The 4,266-nt window shown below is 48.8% G+C and overlaps 1 pseudogene; it reads left to right on the top strand.

The window, feature by feature from the left end:
- The first annotated feature begins 1,014 nt into the window (after window positions 1–1,014).
- LOC132486903 (Golgi-associated RAB2 interactor protein 3-like) lies at window positions 1,015–3,171 on the top strand (annotated as a pseudogene).
- The last annotated feature ends 1,095 nt before the right edge of the window (window positions 3,172–4,266 follow it).

Below are 4,266 nucleotides of genomic sequence, written 5' to 3'. Positions count from 1 at the left end.
TCCTGTGATAAACCATAATGGAAAAGAATATGAAAAAGAATATATATATATATATATATATATATATATATACATAAAACGGAATCAGAAATTAACAGAAGAAATTAACACAACAAATTAACACAACATTGTAAATCAACTATACGTCAATAAAAAAGAAGACGGAAAAGAAAAAATATAGAGGCCAAGGTTGGGTTACCTTTGTGGGGAGGGAGCATGCAGAAGAGGGGCTGGCAGGGTTCTATTTCTTGCTCTGGGTGGCAGCTACAAGGGTGTTCACTTTCTTGTTACTCATTAAGCTATATATTTATGGTTTGTGCACTTTCATGAATGTGTGTTATATTTCACAATAAAAAGTTTCTAAAACTGTAAAAAAATATAAATATAAAAAGTTAGCCTCCTTGAAAAGAGAAGATGGGTGAGAAAATTCTCCATATCCTGGAAATGACAGTACCAATGGGACTCTGACAGGTAGCACTCTTTCTAAGTTCCTGCCAGCACTGTGCTATATACGCTGGGGGCACAGAGAACAGCAATCCCCATAGGATGCCTGCCCTTAGCAAGTACACGGTCCACTTCCAGGATTTTATCCCCAGGACATCATTCAGCAGAAGCACGAAGATGGTCCCTGCAGGGAGATTTGTAACAACAACAAGACTGGAAACCACCCAGATATTTACAAAAGCAGGAGGGTTTTCTCAACCTTTTGAGTAGAAAGACTATCCAGCCTACCCACACCTATACCCTGGCAGGGTCAGCCTGTTCCCTATGGACGTGGTGGTTGGTTTAGGGGGAGGCTGGTGAGCCTGCCCCAAGGGGGTGGGGGCTTAGAGGCTCAACAAAGGGGTGTGTGATGTGATGGTGACGGGTCACAAAGGGCTTGCGGTATAAATAGGGTCGGGTCAAGAGACTCTGGCAGAGTCCTGCAGGGAGGTGACGAGGTGCTTTCGTTCCCTCTCTCTCTCTCCGAGACTCAATTTGTGGCTGGTGGCTCTGTCTTGAACGAAGAGAGCCATGAGCGGTGAGAGTTTACCTCATTACACGGCCAATAGCTACTGTTCAGTGGGGGTGTCGAGGACCTCCATGGGGGTCCTGCAACGACAACTGTACGAGGGAGGAGAGTATGACATTTTCAAGCACGCTCCCATGTTTGAGAGCGACTTTATCCAGGTCAGCAAGAAAGGAGAACTGATTGACCTAGACAACCGTGTCCGAAGGGTGACTGTGGGCGTCGCATCCACCAGCCCCCTCTTCCCACTACCTGACGTCATGCTGCTGGCCCGACCAAGGAAAGTCTGTGCTGGGATCACCAAGGGGAGAGGTTGCAAGCCCGTGAAGACCCTAGAGCTCACCAGGCTGCTCCCCTTGAAGTTTGTCAAGATCTCCATCCACAACCGTGAGAAACAGCAGCTGTGCCTGAATCTTGCTACCGGCCGGACTTTCTATCTGCAGCTGTGCCCCTCTTCCGATGCACAAGAAGACCTCTTTTCCTATTGGGAAAAGCTTGTCTCTATCCTGAGACCACCGGTAGACAGTTACAGCAGTACCCCGATGCTCCAAACTGGAGATGCAGCGACTACAGAGGATGCCGACATCCTAGTGGTAAGCACCGACAGGGACTCAGGAACACGGGGCAGGGTGCTTTGGGAGAGCAGGGCAAAGCTGGTCCTTCATAGCCTTTGGTGCTCTCTGAGACTCGCCTGGGAAATACCTTCTGCCATTGAAAAGGGTCAGGGACAAACGAGCTATCACTGTGGGAGTCACCACACTGGAGAGGTTCCGAGTGCTTCTCCACATTGTCCCACGAGGCCCAATTTCAGAGAGACCTTAGGTATCATATCGGCTGCACTGGTCTCATCACCAGGGCTGTAATCCCTTCTACAGCATCCTGACTGTCTGGTCTCTTCTTGAACACTTACCCCAGCCCAGGTAGTCTCAGCAGTTGTGGAACATCATTCACAGTTAGGAAGTCCTTCCTTCATTGTGTCTCCCCGTGACTCCGACATGCTGATTCAAATCAGCCCAACCCGTGTAGTCACCAAAATGTAGAAGGTGTGCATCCCTTGACCCAGGAACCCCACTTCTAGGAATCTGTCCTGCAGAGAGAGAAGCACAAGGGTATAAAGTTAAAGTGTATATCATCATGGAGAATTGTATCAGTGCTCTCCCTGACCCTGGGACTGTTCAAGTAAAGTGGAGTGGCCGTTTGACAGGGGTGCAGTAGATGGGGTCTTGCACCCAATGGGAGCTTAGACTGGGTGGTTTCAAAGGTTATTCTAAGTATAAGGCCTTGAGTTGCTCAGCTCCAGGATGAGAGAGGAGCGGACAGTTCTGATCTCACTTTCTGTCATCTCTATCTTACCTGTTTCTCCTCCCCTTGGCTCAGACCACAGAGCTCCACAGAGAAAGGGATCAGGATGAGGTTGGGCTTCACAAGCTTCGCGACGTGACTGGAGCCACGTCTTGTGCTTCTGTGGGGGAGAGGGAATCCATCATGCCCCCCATGAATCAACTGCAGCCCTGAAAGGCGCCGAAGGATCGGCGGCAGGGATGACCGTGGGCCTGGCGGGAGCCACCATCGAGGATCCAGGAGAAAGCGGATCCGGCCAGGCCACCACAGGTGCTGCCAGTCTATCCCTGCCGGACACGAACCTGGTCTCGGCGGATGTTGCCAGCACATCCTCGACGGGGGCAGATGGTCCAGAGAGCAGCATGAGCATGGTGTTGCCAGGTGCAGTCACAACCAGCAAGTCTGCTGCTGGAAGAGCTGAAGGGAAGGTCGCAGCCCCCGTGGTCTCCACCTTGCAGAGCCAAGGCTACACGTCTGAACGGGATGGAAGCCAGAAGGTCTCCCACCCCAGGGATGAAGCCTGGAAGGAAAAAAAGGAAAGAAGGACACGTCTTCATCGAGGAAAAGTTCCCATCACCGCAGGACAGGTGAAGGTCACCACAGGACAGGAGGGGGCAAGACCCAGAAATCATCCTCCCACTGGTCCTTATCCGGCCATGGAAACTCAACAGTTGACAAAGGAGGGGAGGACAGCTCTCAAACTGGGGAAGAGCCAGTCCGCCACCAGTCCAGGGAGTCTAAGTATGATCTTCTCCTTCTTTAGGAGGTTCGGACTCATTCTGGTTCAGAAACAATGGTCACACTTGACCATTGAGAGGTAGACGTCATGGCTAAGACGGTAGGCAATTCCTACTTTCTTTAATAAAGGAAACCATACAACTCCAGAAGAAATGCTATCTTGTGATTTCTATGTCCCCTCGCCTGGTAGTGACTTCTCTGATGCGAATTGTGCTTTGGCCTGAGACCCCAGCCTCCAGTCAAGCAGGACCCCCACCTCCCACCCACGCCCAGCAGAGCCAGCATTAGTGCCCTGCCTTGCCTCAACCCCTTTCTGCCTTTGGTTTCCCCAAGACTATGGCTGCAAGTCACAGACTACGGGCTGGGAAGCATCACCACCAGCATGTCCCCATGCCCTTCCTTTTCTCTCTGAAGGTCCCCGAACATGGTCATTCAGTCCAGTCCATAGACTAAGTGAAGACAGGACTCATGTCTCCTCTAGGGATAATCAGGGAAGAAAAGAAGGGGTGCCTCAGCATTTGTAGGCAACCAGAATAGTGAAGTTTATCATCTTGATCAGGACTGACAGCCTGAGGGTCAAATCTTGCCAACTGCCTGGTTTTATGAATAAAGTTTTATTGGGCACAGCGACAGTCATTTATTTACATATTGTCTAAGGCTGCTTTCACATGAAAATGACAGATTTGAGGAGCTGTCTCAGAAACCGCATGGTCTGCAAAGTCTAAAATATTTATTTTCTGGCACTTGGCAGAAAAGTTTTGCCCACCTGATTTTAATCTTAAAATTCTTAAAATTCTTAAATTTTAATCTTAAAATTCTTCTTCCTCCTCGGTATATACTCTGGATAAACTCTGAGTAACGCTTGCCAGGAGACAACTAGGGGAATGTTTGTAGTAAAACTGTAATAGCAAAACCCTGGGAACAGTCCACATGTTCGCCAAATAGGAGAAATGATCAATTGTGGCATATGCCTACAGTGCATATGATACAGCAGTGAAGACGAATAGCAGCTGTACAGGTTAGCATGGGGGAGACTCCCGTAATGTCGAATAAGAAAAGCAAGTCAGAAAAATACATACAATATAGTTCCATTGCTAGAAAAGTTCAAAAACAAGATCAAACAATATGAGTAGGGGCACACATTTGCTAAAAGGGTAGAAAAAAACAAGGACATGATA

The sequence above is a fragment of the Mesoplodon densirostris genome, chromosome 3 (genome assembly GCF_025265405.1).
Source record: "Mesoplodon densirostris isolate mMesDen1 chromosome 3, mMesDen1 primary haplotype, whole genome shotgun sequence".
NCBI lineage: Eukaryota > Metazoa > Chordata > Mammalia > Artiodactyla > Ziphiidae > Mesoplodon > Mesoplodon densirostris.
This window is presented reverse-complemented; position numbering and strand designations above follow the sequence as displayed.